This window comes from Chionomys nivalis, chromosome 6 (genome assembly GCF_950005125.1).
Source record: "Chionomys nivalis chromosome 6, mChiNiv1.1, whole genome shotgun sequence".
Taxonomy (NCBI): Eukaryota; Metazoa; Chordata; class Mammalia; order Rodentia; family Cricetidae; genus Chionomys; species Chionomys nivalis.
In genome coordinates this window covers 92264904-92281397 of record NC_080091.1, presented here as the reverse complement: position 1 = coordinate 92281397, position 16494 = coordinate 92264904, and the positions used below count along the sequence as shown (strand labels likewise).

The 16494-nt window shown below is 41.1% G+C and overlaps 1 protein-coding gene across 6 annotated transcripts in view; it reads right to left on the bottom strand.

Moving 5' to 3' along the window:
• The window catches only part of Wdfy3 (WD repeat and FYVE domain containing 3), a 242464-nt gene that overhangs the window by 171918 nt on the left and 54052 nt on the right, over positions 1-16494 (bottom strand). For 5 of the 6 annotated variants that reach the window (XM_057772666.1, XM_057772670.1, XM_057772669.1 and 2 more), the window contains one exon: positions 15344-15445. The exons of the other annotated variant lie outside the window; for it this stretch is intronic. The gene's annotated coding sequence lies outside the window, so the exon portion shown is untranslated. The remainder of the gene's footprint in view (positions 1-15343; positions 15446-16494) is intronic. 6 annotated transcript variants of the gene reach the window in all.

Sequence of the window (16494 nt, the reverse complement as noted above, 5' to 3'; positions counted from 1 at the left end):
ATTATTAGAAAAAGGATATCCCTGGTTTATCTCAAACATACAGAAAAATAAAGAACACAGTTATTTCTGAAGCTCCTTGAAAGGAAGAAATATCTAAGGAAATATTGGTCTGCCCAGTGAGGCTCTCTCTCAGCCTGTCAAATCACAGCTCCTTTCCTGAGTGGGTAAATCCAAGTGCCATTTGCTTCCATGAAGCAGTTTTATTGAACTCTTATTAAAATACAATCCCTGAGATCATAAAAGACTCTTAAGACCAGTTTATCAGCTGCTGCTGTTCACTCGTGAGTCTATGTATGTATGTATGTATGTCTTAAACACCAGCTTATTTCTTAGGCTGGTCTCAACTAACCCATGAGGTATATTTATATACTTTTGTCTAACCTGATTCTCAGGTATTTTCAGTGAGTCTTTCTCTTCCTTTTAATGCTCTAAAGCTAAAAGAAAAAAAACACAACAAAAACATGCACTTAAATATAATCTGCTCAGAAAATAACAAGAAAAATATTACATCTTAAGAAATACTTAGCTGGAAGTAGTTTTTCTGTTCTTCTTCTAAAAAATACTTGTGACCATTAGAATCATATAAACAGAAATAAATTCCGAATAGGCTTCTCTCTCTCTCTCTCTCTCTCTCTCTCTCTCTCTCTCTCTCTCCCTCCCTCCCTCCCTCCCTCCCTCCCTCCCTCCCTCTCTCTCTGGGGAAGGGGGAATGACTCTCTCAGCCAGTGATGACAACTCAGTATTTGTTCCCAGGGAAAGATGTTTAGCTCAGAGACCCCAGAGAGCAAGGAGAAGCAGACCAGTCAGGTCTCTCAACTCCTGAAAGAGTCTTGCATGAGGGAGAAAGAGGCATAAAAACTGTGTATTTTAAAATAGCATCCAGACAAACTATGCAGCCCTGAATGGTACAACACATCTGATCTCGTACTCCCAGAACAGACCTACCCACAGTCTCCAACAACAAACCAAGCTGATTCCACAGTGTTCAAAAATCCCAATTTGGCTTTATCAACTTCCTATATTTGGGTGTCACCATACATTTTACGTATTCTCCTATTTGTTGTGTGACCATGTAATAAGAATGGTGGTTCTCAATGATGACACAACCTACTAAATTGGAATCCTATTTACAAGATGTAAACCATGCCCTGGGTAGGAAGGTCTCCAGGATGGAGCGAGCACCGAGCACCATATGAAGGTCTCCGGCATAGAGCGAGTACCAAGCACCGTATGAAGTTCTCCCAGATAGAGCGAGCACCGAGCACCGTATGAAGGTCTCCGGGATAGAGCGAGCACCGAGCACCGTATGAAGGTCTCCGGGATAGAGCGAGCACCGTATGAAGTGCACTCCGTGGAGCACAGATACACTCAGCCATTTGCCAGGAGAGTCTGAGTGGTGGCGAGGACACAGAGAGGTGATGGGGGCTGCGCCCTTACAGCAGAGAGGCAAGAACAAGGGAAAGTGGGGCTGCAGGGCTGTGGGTGAAAGAATATGTCAGCTCAGGCTATGGACATGTTTACCAGGTTTTCAACTTCAGGAAGCCAGCCTGTCCTCAGCCCAGCCCAGCCTTGCAGGTTTCTGCAGCTCTACTTCTGCCTACGTCAACCACTCAAACCCAGTCTTTTCCACTCACCGGCTGGTGACCGGGCTTCCCATGTGGAAAACAACAGCTATTCTGTCCTTAAATCATTTTAAGAGCCTAAAGGGACTGCATCTACACTGAGTACCCAGGGCTGGTGCTGGTCCCTAGGGTCAGGAAATGCAGTCTAAGGTCCTCAGACTCAGACACACAGTGCTAGGTACTTTCACAGAAATGGAGTCATGTATTGCCAGAAAATGGGAGATGGAGAAACACACTCAGAGACTAGAGCAACTTGCCAGAAAAACTGAAAACCCAGCTTCAGCTAAAATTTGAAGATAGAAAAATCTGGATCCAGTCTGTTGTGGGATATTATTTTAAGATGTGTTACATTCTTTTATGCTGTGGAATATTTGTTTAATGATGCAAAGATGTGTTGCATTTGTTTAACTCTATAAAGATGTGTTACTTTGTCTAAAACACCTGACTGGTCCAATAAAGAGCTGAACGACCTGCCAGGAGGAATAATAAATAAGAGGGAGGAGCAAAAAAAAAAAAAAAAAAAAGGAGGAGGAGGAAGAGGAGGGGAGGACACCAGGGGACAGTCACCCAGCCAGTCACAGAGTAAAAAGTAAAGAAAGGTATAGAATCGAGAAAGGTAAAATCCCAGAGGCAAAGGTGGATGAGATAATTTAGGTTAAGAAAAGCTAGAAATAAACCAAGCTAAGGCTGGGCACTGATAAGCAAGAATAAATCTCTGTGTATTTGTTTGGGAGCTGGTGGCAGGCCCCCAAAGAGTAATAAAACAAAACACACACACACACAAAAAAAAAAAAAAAAAACCAAAAAAAAAAAAACAACTCCCCCCCAAAAAAACAATAACTACACCAGTCTTGTACTATTGTTGGAAGCTAACTCAGAGATTGTGTGTGTGTATGTGTGTGTGTGTGTGTCTGCGTGTGCAGGTGTATACACCAGAGGTTAACACAGTATCTTGCTCAGTCACTCCCCACTTAGCTTTCTGAGATGGAGATCAGGGCTGACTGGCTGGCTGGCTGACAAGAGAGCCCTTTGATCCACTGTCCCCAGGTACTGGGGCTGCAGGAGCACATGGCCCCAGCTGGCTTTCATTGGGTGCTGGGGTCTGACCTCAGGGCTTCATGTCAGCACAGCAAATTTTACCCATCAAGTCATCTCTTATCCCAGGAAATAATTGTTTATTCAAGGATAGCAATCTTTATTCTCTAGCAAAAAGTGGGATTTGTTTCTCTGTAACACTCAGATGAAGTCACCATGTCAAGTATTTTTACACAGAAAAAAACTTTTAACAATTGCAGGAGGGTATGAGGGTGGGAGGGAGGCCAACTGACCCTATGCTCGCTCTGTGTGTTCCATCACGGCTGTAGCCAGGCTGGTAAGGAACAAGAAATGTGTTCTGAATATGATCTCGCCAGAGAATTCTAATCTCCAGACACAGTTGATATTCAGGAAGTGCCCTACACACATGACGGCATTTTCTTCTCTCATGAGAGTTTCCCTGATTATAACAACCACACCTTGAACCCAAATATGAATAACACTCAGAATATTAAGGAAACAATTCCCTGGCAGAACCCATTGAAGGGGACTGCGAATAAAAGACACTATTGGCAGTCAAAAATTAAACAGAATGTTATGTCATATAATTATTAAGTTCTTACAAATTTCTTCATGAATAAGAAAATGAGATTTAAAACTTCAAAAGAAAAATGAATCCAGCAACAATAACTGTTGACCTTATTATTTAAAATAATCACTTTGATTTAAAAATGAAACTCAGGATTCATGAAATATTTTCCCTAAATATCCAACATAAGTAGAAACACAGACAGCTCTTCGGTCCGTCAGGTCCTAACCTTGAGCCGCTGGTCCAGATCAAGTCAACCATACGAGCTGCAAAAGAACAGAATGGCTGAACAATCAGAATCCGGGCAGCAGCTGGGAACCAGAGCGGGGAATCCACCAAGGAAGAAGCACTGACAGTCAATCCCGTCCTTATTCCTGGGGCAGTGTCCTTTCAGCCCTGAGCTCAGTCCCCACTCTCAAAAGCCTGCTCCCCCCCTCTGATTTCTATGATTATCATTTTTATTTTAAGATTTGCTTAGTTATTTGATGAGTGCTCTGCATGTACAACTTTATGCCAGAAGAGGGCACCAGATCCCATACAGATAGTTGTGAGCACCGTGTGGTTGCTGGGAATCCAACTCAGGACCTCTGGAAGAGCAGCTAAGTCACCTCTCCAGTCCTAGATTTCATGTGTTCAAAGGCCTGGCCTTGAAATTAATTAGATTTAGCTTCAGAAAGTTAAGATATTATAATTAAACAAATTAAACTATTTGCATATGAGATGGATCGTAGATCATCATCTCATTGGCCTGATGTGTGCAGCCTCATGGGAAATGGATCCTGGATCCTGTGGGCCTGATCTTTAACAGCAGCACCTTGGCTGGAGCGCTTCCGGAATATCTTTACAAATGTTGGAGGCATGCTGTGGACGGCACTTGATTCCTCAGAGCTGGGAAAGCTCACAAAGAAAAGTCATCAACCAACCCTCGAAAACACCTTGCCCAGCTTAAGTTAAATCAGAGAATTCCCTCGGTTTTATAGTGTAAGAGAACAGAGTATCACAATGCATGTGTGGGGCCATCACATAGTGAGTACTCAATGTCTACTTAGATCATAATCATAATTATAGCTAATCAATGTGTGAAAAACTGATCCCTTTTTGTGTGCAGCCTCAAGACCTATGGATGCCGGGCAAGCACTGCACTGGAAGCCTCATCCTCATCCCCACCCTCCGTTCAAACTTCCATTCAGGATAGTGCTGAGCAGACTACATGGGCCTCATACTTAAGATCCTCTTCCACAGCGTCCTCAGAAGGAGCCATGGGCCAGCATGCCCAGCGGAAGTTACCATCTTAACGAATGCAGGGTGATGGAGGAGTTACTTTCATTTAATAAAGAAACTGCCTTGGCCCCTTTAATAGGACAGAAAATTAGGTAGGCGGAGTAGACAGAACAGAATGCTGGGAGAAAGAAGTCGAGTCAGGAGTCGCCATGATTCGCCCACCAGACACAGACGCAGGTTAAGATCTCCCTGGTAAGCCACCAGATCGTGGTGCTACACAGAATATTAGAAATGGGTTAATCTAGATATGAGAGCTAGCCAGTAAGAGGCTGGAGCTAATGGGCCAAGCAGTGTTTAAAAGAATACAGTTTCCGTGTAATTATTTCGGGTAAAGCTAGCCGGGTGGTGGTGGGAAGCAGCCCTGCCGCTCATATTTCAACAGAGTGGCTCTCAACGTGCTAATGAACTCCATGTAAAACCTGAGAGGGCTTAAAAAGGACACAGAGAGAATTTAAGACAGCTTTTTGCTGTTTGTGGGTTGCCTGCAGCAAAGAAATTGTCCTGACTCAGCAACAGGAAAAAACTGGCTGTTTTAAAATGCCGGCTTTCTGGGCTGTGCCGCCATTGCGATCTCTGTTTGGCTCCTGCTGGAGACAGAGCTTCTGAATGGAGCATTTGGAGTAAAGTGCTACGTCTTGCTTGATGGCAATGTGGACTGCTGTGTGCCTGGAACTGTGTGTGGCTCAGGGGCACCAAATGGCTCTGAGGCAGGAGCGGCTCAGCTCCGACATGCTGAACTGTGCTGGTCTCAGGCAGGAACAACCATAATTACCATAATAACAGCACAGTTAAGGTTTAGACTGGGCAGTACACAGGCGGTACCATATTACCTGTACATGGTGCAACTTAAGTTTTTAAGAAGTGCTTAACATTTTAAGAAATGCTCCTGGAGCACTGGACTGAAGTCTCACGATCCAAAGGAGGAGCAGAAGGAGAGTGAGCACGAGCAAGGAACTCAGGACTGCGAGGGGTGCACCCACACACTGAGGCAATGGGGATGTTCTATCGGGAACTCACCAAGGCCAGCTGGCCGGGGTCTGAAAAAGCATGGGACAAAACCGGTCTCGCTGAACATAATGGACAATGAGGACTACTGAGAACTGAAGAACAATGGCAATGGGTTCTTGATCCTATTGCATGTAATGGCTTTGTGGGAGCCCAGGTAGTTTGGATGCTCACGTTAATAGACCTGGACGGAGGTGGGTGGTCCTTGGACCTCCCACGGGGCAGAGAAACCTGCTTGCTCTTTGGGCTGAGGAGGAAGGAAGACTTGATTGGGGGAGGGGGAGGGAATGGGAGGTGGTGGCGGGGAAGAGGCAGAAATCTTTAATAATTAAATTAATGAATTAATAAAAAAATCAGCAAGAAAAAATAAATAAATAAATAAATAATACCATTTAAAAAAAAAAAGAAATGCTCCTGGATAGTAAAAAAATTACAGATTCACAATAGTACAGATTCAGACACTGTTGGATGAATGTACGTAGGCTTGAGAGAGAGAAGAAAAGAATATAGAGAATAAAGTTAATGGTTAAAAAAAGGGTAAAGTCTTTAAAGAGACAGAGTACAGATAATTATAGATTAAAAGAAATAAAGAAAAATAAGCCACGTAAAAATGGAAAATTCACAGAGAGTCTGGATTCTTTGTATTATTGTGTTTTCTTTAAAATTTTTGACTGTGAAGGAGCTAAGTGCAGAGAGAAATTTCATTATATGGGCTGCCAAGCTAAACCAGAATGGATATAAGGGTATTATGATTTCAGAATTTGGGTCTAAGGATATGATGCTTTGGAGAGGGTCTTCTTTTGTTTTCACAGAGGATGAGACTCTGTGGATTGAGTCTATCCCAATATGGTATGATAGACCACGCCCTCCTGAAAGGTTGCTGTGAACACCTTCAGAAAATTACTTCATTCAACTGCCGACTGAGATGACCCTGACACACAGGTTACACCATGAAAGATCTGAATACAGCGCCCCCATTCAGCAGGAAGCAGTTTGGAGAGAAAAACTGCGCCCATGTTCCCAAATATGGTTTATAAATGTTCTTTTACATTTAAAGGGGGATATGATATAGATATGAATCATTTGCATTGGTATGGATTTTAAGGTCAATTTTGTTATATGTATATGTATTTCTGATCTTGATTAAGGTATTGTGATTGTGTAGTTCATTTAAAAATGTAATGTATAATTAGGAAATATAGGTTGCTAATGGATAATCATTGATAATAGTCAAGCTTGTAGTCATGTTAGTTAGATTTTCTAGATGAGCATAGATATATTTCAGTTAGATAGGCATTCTTCATATCTTTCAAAGGCTACAGAATATGGCATTTAAATGTTTTAATAACTTAGGACTGTTATAGTGAGATACGTCTGCTCCTGGCAGCACCAATCTACTTCAAGAAGAAGATGGGCATCGAAGAGGCTTCTTATGGAGTTGGTTAGCCATTTGGGCAAGAAACTACTCTTGCCTGGACTGATGCATAAACTGGACACAGAGAACCCACAGAGAGAGGACTGCTGAACTTGCCTAAAGGTGAGATGATCTTTTGGGGTTCCTGACTCATGAAAGAGTCTGCGAGACATTCTGCAGAAAACAGCAAAAAGTGACTGAACTGTCTTTGGAATTTCCTGCTTGATGAAAATGTCTGCTGGATACTATGGGCCTGAAGGCTGAAGATGGATGCCCCAACAGTACAAAAGAACTTTGGGTGACTGTCCAGGCAGTGAGATGTCTCTGTCATTTCTAGAGTTTTGGATCTCTTGTTTGCTTAGGTATTATTATATCCTTCTGGAGTCTTTGATGGAGTTGAAGAATGGATAGATAGTTATAGTTTTCCTTAGTTATGATAAGAGATAAAATAGATATAAATATTGTAACTGTAATTCTTGCTTGATAACCATTTTGTTATATGTAATTTTACTATGTTAAAGTTAAAGCCTTCCTTTTTGTTTAAACAGAAAAAGGGGAAATGATGGAGGAGTTACTTTCATTTAATAAAGAAACTGCCTTGGCCCCTTTAATAGGACAGAAAATTAGGTAGGCGGAGTAGACAGAACAGAATGCTGGGAGAAAGAAGCCGAGTCAGGAGTCGCCATGATTCGCCCACCAGACACAGACGCAGGTTAAGATCTCCCTGGTAAGCCACCAGATCGTGGTGCTACACAGAATATTAGAAATGGGTTAATCTAGATATGAGAGCTAGCCAGTAAGAGGCTGGAGCTAATGGGCCAAGCAGTGTTTAAAAGAATACAGTTTCCGGGTAATTATTTCGGGTAAAGCTAGCCGGGTGGTGGTGGGAAGCAGCCCTGCTGCTCATATTTCAACAGCAGGGATCTGTATTTTCGAGCTTCTACAATGTGCCCTCATAGACTGAACATGCCATAAGCAAAAACAGCCTGGCTTCCAGACTATGCACAGCTTCTGGCTGCAAGTTAGGAAGAGTCAAGCAAAACCCAATTGCATGAACTTTCACTGGCAGAAGAGAGTAGAGACCGACTGCACTGCCAATGTTTTCAGCTGTGGGACTAGAATTCCAGGGTCTGTCGCCTCCCTTTGGCTGGCAACAACTGAAGCATCCTGAGGCGGCCTAGAGCGTGTAGCCTAGAACGAGGGCTGGCAAACCCAGGGCCAGATAATAACTACTTTGCCAGGATGTGTTTGTTATAATTGCTTAATGCTGCAATTGTGGGGTGAGAGAAGTCACATGTAATAAATAAGTGTGGCTGTGCTCCAGACACAGTTCACATATGGACACTGGTACCACAAATCATTGTTCTTTCGAGATACTTTCAAATCTTTGAAAATGACAATCTAGTCACAGTTCAAGGAACACACACAATCAGGTCACAGGTCACATCTGGCCTCCAGCTTCGAGTTAGCCATGCCTACAGATCTCATGCCCATACATAAAGCATCCTCAATGGGAACTGGGGTGATGGCTCAGCCATTAGGAGAACTTGCTGCTCTTGCAGGACTCAGGTTTGGTTCCCAGCACCCACATGACAGCGCATAACTGTAACTCCAGAATCAGGGAATCCAACACCCTCTTCTGTATCTTTGGGCACTAGGCACACATGTGCAGGCAAACACGCATAGTCATAAGATGAAACTAAATCTTCTTTATAAAGCATCCTTAATGGTGTGTTCTGTAGTATAAGACAGTCCTTCTGTCCACCCCGCGAATCTATACTCCGCTAATACTCTAGTAAGAATATTTACTCCACTAATACTCTAGCAAGAATCTATACTCCGCCAATACTCTAGCAGGAATCTATACTCCGCCAATACTCTAGCAGGAATCTATACTCCGCCAATACTCTAGCAAGAATCTATACTCCACCAATACTCTAGCAAGAATCTATACTCCGCCAATACTCTAGTAAGAATCTATACTCCGCTAATACTCTAGTAAGAATCTATACTCCACCAATACTCTAGCCAGAATCTATACTCCGCCAATACTCTAGTAAGAATCTATACTCCGCTAATACTCTAGTAAGAATCTATATTCCGCCAATACTCTAGCAAGAATCTATACTCCGCCAATACTCTAGCAAGAATCTATACTCCGCCAATACTCTAGTAAGAATCTATACTCCGCCAATACTCTAGTAAGAATCTATACTCCGCCAATACTCTAGTAAGAATCTGTACTCCGCCAATACTCTAGTAAGAATCTGTACTCCGCCAATACTCTAGTAAGAATCTGTACTCCGCCAATACTCTAGTAAGAATCTATACTCCGCTAATACTCTAGTAAGAACAGTCCTGTTTGAACTGACTAGCATGGGAGCTACATCTGCAGTTCACAGTTCAACACATATCTGTGCACTTTTTCTCAAGCAAAGTCTTGTTTGGCATGAAACTGGTAATATATTGTAAATAGTCTACTATAAATTCATTGGAAATGACTATAACCTTTAAAAATGAAACATGGGTGGGAAGCAGAAGCGTGAGTAGGGGTGACACAGCCGGGTGGCCCCTCCAGGGAGGAGCAGAAACATGAGTGGCACTAGTGGCTTCCAGAAACTGTAGTGAGAAGTTCCTCTGTGAGAGTACTATGCCCCAGCCAGCCTCCAGTGCCATTCTCTGTACCTGATCCCAAGTCATGTCGACGACCTACGGAGACACAGAAGCCCCTGCACATAGGAGAGTGCCTGCCCACTTGAGCCGCATGCCCCTTACAGATAGAAGAGCAATCACTGGAGGCTCTGCCTGGCCTGCATACAGAAGAGTGATCAACAGAGCCACAGGCCCCAACTACATCAGTTGGAGAAAGGGAGACGCCCTGAGCACAGGCTCCACCTGTATCAACTGGAGGAAGAGATGGATAGACAACAGTGTAAGAATACACTCAACAACATAAACAGTAAAACAGCACCTCCAGAAGTGAGTGGATCTACAACAGCACGATCTGAACATCCCAATGCAGATGAAGCAGAAGAAAATGACCGTAAAAATAACCTGATGAAGATGATTGAGGCCCTTAAAGAGGAAATGAAAAACTTCCTTAAAGAAACAGAGGAAAAGACAAACAAAAACTTGGAAATCAACAAACCCCTTTAAAAAAAAAAAAGCAACCAAACAGATGAAGAAAACGATTCAAGACTTAATAAATGAAATAGAAGCAATAAAGAAAATATAGACTGAGGGAACTCTGGTAATCAAAAATCTGGTAAACTATCGGGATCTACAAACACAAGCATAAACAACAGAATACAAGAGATAGGAATCTCAAGCATAGAAGACACGATAGAGGTAATAATAGACTTATCCGTCAAAGAAAATGTTAAATTCAACAAATTCTTAACACAAAATATTTAGGAAATATGGAACATTGTGAAAAAGAACAAACCTAAGAATATTAGGGACAGAAGTACAAAAAGTATATTCAACAAAATCATAGAAGAAAACTTTCCTAAACTAAAAAAGTACAAGAAGTACAACCTATGAAAGTACAAGAAGTTTACAGAACAGCAAATTGACTAAACCAAATTAAAAAAAAAAGACCCCGCCACATGATAGTCAAAACACTAAACATACAGAATAAAGAAAGAATACTAAGAGCTAAAAAGAAAAAAGGCCAAGTAACATATAAAGGCAGACCTATTAGAATTACACCCAGCTTCTCAATGGAAACAATGAAAGTCAGAGGGTCCTAGACAGGTGTTATGCAGACACTAAGAGACCACGGATGTCAACTCAGACTACTATGCACAGCAAAGCTTTCAATCACCAGAGATGGACAAAACAAGATATTCCACAACAAAACCAGATTTAAACAATACCTACCAATGAATCCAGCCCAACAGAAAGTCCTAGAAGGAAAACTCCAACCCAAGGAAGTTAGCTACATCTACAAAGACACAGCAATAGATAATCCCAAACCAGCAAATCCTAAAAAAGGGAAACACATATACAATATCATCATCAACAACAAAGACAAAAATAACAGGAACTAGTAATCACTGGTCAATAATATCCCTTAGTATCAATGGACTCAATTTGCCTATAAAAAAGCATGAACTAATAGAATGGATATGAAAACAGACTCCATCCTTCTGCTACATACAAGAAACACACCTCAACTTCAAACACAGATATTACCTAAGAGCAGAGGGTTGGGAAAAGATAATAGACCTAAGAAACAAGTTGGTGTAGTTATCCTATTATTTAACAAAAGACTTCAAACTAAAAATAATCAAAAGAGAAAAAGGACATGTCATATTTGTCATATGAAAAATCCAACAAGATGAAGTCTTAATTCTGAACATCTATACCCAAATACAAGGGCACCCACATCTGTAAAAGAAACATTACTACAGCATAAATCACACATCAAACCACACACACCAATAGTGGGAGACTTCAATGCCCCACTCTCACCACTGGACAGGCCTACCAAACAGAAATTTGACAGAAAAATAAGAGAACTAACAGATGTCATGATTCAAATGGATTAAAAGACATCTATAGAACAAACAAAAGAATATACCTTCTTCTCAACACCTAATGGAACCCTCTCTAAAAATTACTACATACTTGGTAACAAAACAAACCTCAACAGATACAAAAAAATATATAGAATAACCCCCTGTATATTATCAGATCACCATAGCTTAAACTTAGAATTCAACAACAACAGTAATTCCAAAAAACCCACAAACGCATGGAAACTAAACAACATTCAACTGAATCATCATTAGGTCAAGGAATAAAAAGGAGGAAATTAACGAATTCCTAAAATTCAGTGAAAATGGCAGCACAGCATACCCAAACTTATGGGACACAATGAAAGCAGTGCTAAGAGGAAAGTTCACAACACTATCTGCCTATATAAAGAAGTTGCAGAAATCCTACACTAGCAAATTAACAGAACTGAAAGCCCTAGGAAAAAAGAAAGCAAACTCATCCAGGAGGAGTAGATGGTTGGAAATAATCAAATTAAGGGCTGAAATCAATAAAATAGAAATGAAGAAAACAATACAAAGAATCAATGAGACAAAGGTTGGTTCATTGAAAAAGAAAAACAAGATAGACAAACCTTTATCCAAACTAACCTGATGGAGGAAGGTCATTGGTTAAATAATAAAGAAACTGCTTGGCCCTCATAGGTTAGAACATAGGTGGGTGGAGTAAACAGAACAGAATGCTGGGAGGAAGAGGAAGTGAGCTCAGACTCGACAGCTCTGCTCTCTGGAGCAGAGGCCATGCTCCCCTCTCCAGGGCAGATGCGATGAAGCAAGACACCAGGTCAGACATGCTGAATCTTTCCTGGTAAGACTGGTGCTACACAGATTATTAGAGATGGGTTGATCGGGATATGAGAATTAACCAGTAAGGGCTAGAGCTAATGGGCCAAGCAGTGTTTAAATGAATACAATTTGTGTGTTGCTATTTCTGGTGTAAAGCTAGCCGTGCGGGAGCCGGGCAGGACGAAAAGCAGGCCCGCAGCTCCACACAACACTAACCAAAGGCAGAGAGAGAATATCTATGTTGACAAAATCAGAAATAAAAAGGGAGACATAACAACAGACACTGAGGAAATCCAGAGAATCAAACTTCAAAAGCCTATATACTCCACTAAATTGGAAAATTTAAAGGAAATGGTCAATTTCCTGGGTAAGTACCACAAACCAAAATTAAATCAAGACCAGATAAACAATTTAAACAGTTTTATAACCCCCAAGGAAATAGAAATAGTCATCAAAAGCCTCCCAATCAAAAGAAGCCCAGGACTAGATGGTTTCAGTACAGAATTCTGTAAGATTTTGAAAGAAGAGCTAATACCAATACTCCACAAATTGTTCAACATAACAGAAACAGAAAAAACATTACTGAACTCTTTTTACAAGTCTACAATTACCCTGATACCCAAATCACACAAAGACGCAACTAAGAAAGAGAATTACTGACCAATCTTCCTCATGAACATTGGTGCAAAAATACTCAATAAAATACTGGCAAACCGAATCCAACATCACATCAGAAAAATCATCCACCATGACCAAATGGGCTTCATCCCAGTGATGCAGGGATGGTTCAACATATGAAAATCCATCAATATAACCCACTACATAAACAAACTGAAAGAAAAAACCACATGATCATCTCATTAGATGTTGAGAAAGTCTACAACAAAATCCAACACTTCTTCATGATAAAGATCTTCGAGAGATTAGGGATACAAGAAACATACCTAAACATAATAAAGGCAAAATACAACAAGTTGACAGCCAACATCAAACTAAATGGAGAGAAACTCAAAGTGACCCCACTAAATCAGGAACAAGACAAGGTTGTCCATTCTCTCCATATCTATTCAATATAGTACTCAAAGTCCTAGCTAGAGCAGTAAGACAACAAAAGGAGATTAAGGGGATACAATTGGAAGGGAAGAAGTCAAACTCTCATTATTTGTGAATGATAATAGTTTACATAAGGGACTCAAAAAATTCCACCAAGGAACTCCTACAGTTGATAAATACCTTCAGTAATGTGGCAGGATACAAGATTAATCAGTAGTCCTCCTATATACAGATGATAAATGGGCTGAGAAAGAAATCAGAGAAACATCACCCTTCACAATAGCCACAAACAACATAAAATATCTTGGGGTACCTCTAATCAAACAAGTGAAAGACCTATAGACAAAAGCTTTAAGTCTTTGAAGAAAGAAACTGAAGAGGATATGGATTGAAGAGAAAATGGAAAGATCTCCCATGTTCTTGGATAGGTAGGATCAACATAGTAAAAATAGCAATCTTACCAAAAGCAATCTATAGATTCAATGTAATCCCCATCAAAATCCCAATACAATTCTTTATAGGCCTCGAAAGAACAATATTCAACTTCATATGGAAAAACAAAAAACCCAGGATAGCCAAAACAATCCTATACAGACTTCCTATGACTCCATCACTCAGAAGGCTGAGGTTGGGGATTATGGTTTGAGGGTAGCCGGGGATATACTATAGGATGAGACAGAGAAACAGAGACACACAGAGAAGGTGGAGCAGGGGACTATAGAAGTTTGAAGCCAGACAGACTTTAGAAGGTCACTGAATTGAGCATCATCTCAGTTTTGCATAGAGACCATCAGAGCCTCAGGGATCTCTGAAACCAAGCATCATGATAAAAATAAGAAAAGCTTTGACTCCTAAAGCATTGAGTGGTTTTGTGTGTCAACATGACACAAGCTAGAGTCATCAGAGGTGACATCGGAACCAGACCTTGGAAGCTTAACTAAAGACCATTGAGTGGGGCGGATCTTATTTCTAGCAAACAGACTATGTATCAAAGGAAAAAGCACAAGACATGATGCTGGGTCCTGTAACTATTGGGCGCAGTTAGCACACAGGGTGACCTGGAGGGGATGATAGAGGTGAGCCCTGCATAAGAAAGGTAGACACAAACAGATCATTAAAGGCTTATGTATGAGCTAACAATAATTTCTAAACATAGTGTATGGGGTTGGGTGGATGAATTTAATGCTGTTTTGCTGACAAGGGTGGGGTAGAGGTAAGACAAGTGATCAACACCTGGGAACTGGCAGTCTTTCAAGGTCAAAGGACAAGATGCAGAGGACTGGGCCGTCCACCTGTGTGGCTGCAAAAGTGCTAGTACCAGAAATTGAACCAGAGAAAGAGCCCACTCTAAGAATTGGTGTTACAAATCAAACAGGACAGATCTGGCCCTGGTGAGTTAAACAGAGCGTAAGAAGATGCAATGAAAAGTAAACCTAAGTCTTGAGTTCAGAAAACGAAAGGTGAAGGGTGCCCCTAAATGCACATCCAAACCAAATCTGCAGAGGCCTTCAACTCCACTTACAGCAGGGTTGTTTTATATCTTCCTAGTAGGAAAAATTGTAAAACTACTGCTAAAAATTCGAGAAAGTTTTGAGGCATCAGTTTTGTCTGTTTTGTTTTGGAATTTACCATAACCACAGGTTCTAAAACACAGCACGGATACAAAAATATACAGTGGAAGGAAATCCCCGCAAACTTCATGTCCCCTCCTTACAGCCATTATCAGTTTCTTGAATATTCTTGCATACGACTTATACATCTATAAGCATATGGGTGAACATGCAGTATACATCTGCTTTTAAACAGCCCATTCAAATGTAATTCTTAAGACATTTTATAGTTCCTAAGATATTTTAATCATCAAATGTATAAAGATAGATTAATCAAAATTTAAAAAGCCATTTCTACTCAGAAGCAATCCATCATCACAATTCACTAATAAATTCAGTGTTAGTAAAGATTAAAGAGAAGCCCACTAATTTGTCTTCCAGGCACTGACCTTTAGGGCGTTCCTTGGACAGCTCGCTCTGAGTGCGTGAGCACAATGGGGCCCATCCCCGATGGCTGGCACTTTACTTGGGACTTGAAATCTGGGCTCCGACTAGAAAGGGGAGGGAGATTCTGAATTAGTTTCTAATTCAGGATATTTTCCTCCAGAGAGAAAGCCACATCTGCTCATTGCCTCAGGCCTACGGATTCCTCCAGTCCTAAGAGCGGCTAGACACTGTGCTCCGCACACCCTCTACTGCCCAAGTCAGGAGCGGGAGGCCTAGAGCAGTGGGCGGGCATGAGGGTTTCCTTCGTAGCCTCTCACGTGCGCCAGGGCTGAGGACCATTGCCACAGAGATAAAGTATCAGATTTTATAACGATCATTCCTAAAGTTCTGATCTTATTACTAAGTAATATTCAAGAACAGGAAGTGCACTTTTCAAATATTCGAGCAAACGATGGCTTGATCTTCAGAGTGTTCCTAGCAGGAGACACCATGACATAAAAGATTCACTGTAGCAGTCTCTGTCTTCTCAGTCTGAGTGAGTGGAACCCACCCTGGACACAGCTTTCCAGAAGAGGCAGAATAGAACACCGGAAACACCGCTAATTCTAAAGAGTTACATACACGGCACCAAACACAGTTCTGTAACAAGATTCTTAAACAGTAAGGTCCATGATCAGAAGTGAGGTGAACGAATGAAATTCTAAGGCAAATCCACACACAGGCCTGTTTATAGGGATCGTAACCCACAGGACTTGGGAAGGGTTAAGTCTGTATTGTCCAATATGACAGCCACCAGCTATGTGTGGCTTAAGCTCACATTAATTCCAATACATTAAGTAAGAAGTCTGCTTCCTTGGTTTCATGAGTCACGTGTGAAGCCAGCTAGTGACAACCCCATTAGATGAGACCAGGCAGGGCATTTCAGTGATTAAGAGAGTTATACTGGGTAGTGTTAGCTTGGGAATAACTTCATTTCAATCTGTCAATACAATCACAGTACCTTAATCAATATCAGAAATACATATACATATAAGAAGATTGACCTTAAATTTATATCAATAAACCAAGATTCATATCAATGCTTTAGTGATTTAAATTTAAGGTCAATTTTGTTATATGTATATGTATTTCTGATATTGATTAAGGTATTGTG